The sequence below is a fragment of the Bison bison genome, unplaced genomic scaffold (assembly GCF_000754665.1).
Source record: "Bison bison bison isolate TAMUID 2011002044 unplaced genomic scaffold, Bison_UMD1.0 scf7180017864458, whole genome shotgun sequence".
NCBI classification, from domain to species: Eukaryota; Metazoa; Chordata; class Mammalia; order Artiodactyla; family Bovidae; genus Bison; species Bison bison.
The window spans coordinates 5,725,490-5,725,936 of record NW_011495020.1 but is presented as its reverse complement, the minus strand read 5'-3'; the positions used below and the strand labels follow the sequence as shown (position 1 = coordinate 5,725,936).

Here is a 447-nt window from a genome sequence, read left to right as displayed (position 1 = left end):
TAGAACTGGACATGGAACAACAGACTGGTTCCAAACAGGAAAAGGAGTTCGTCAAGGCTGTATATTGTCACCCTGTTTATTTAACTTATATGCAGAGTACATCATGAGAAACACTGGACTGGAAGAAACACAAGCTGGAATCAAGATTGCCGGGAGAAATATCAATAACCTCAGATATGCAGATGACACCACCCTTATGGCAGAAAGTGAAGAGGAACTCAAAAGCCTCTTGATGAAAGTGAAAGCGGAGAGTGAAAACATTGGCTTAAAGCTCAACGTTCAGAAAACAAAGATCATGGCATGCAGTCCCACCACTTCATGGGAAATAGATGGGGAAACAGTGGAAAGAGAGTCAGACTTTATTTTTCTGGGCTCCAAAATCACTACAGATGGTAACTGCAGCCATGAAATTAAAATACGCTTACTCCTTAGAAGGAAAGTTATGAC

The 447-nt window shown here is 41.2% G+C and overlaps 1 protein-coding gene across 10 annotated transcripts in view; it reads right to left on the bottom strand.

The window, feature by feature from the left end:
• CLOCK (clock circadian regulator) overlaps positions 1-447 on the bottom strand; it is a 111,564-nt gene that overhangs the window by 51,276 nt on the left and 59,841 nt on the right. The window lies entirely within an intron of this gene.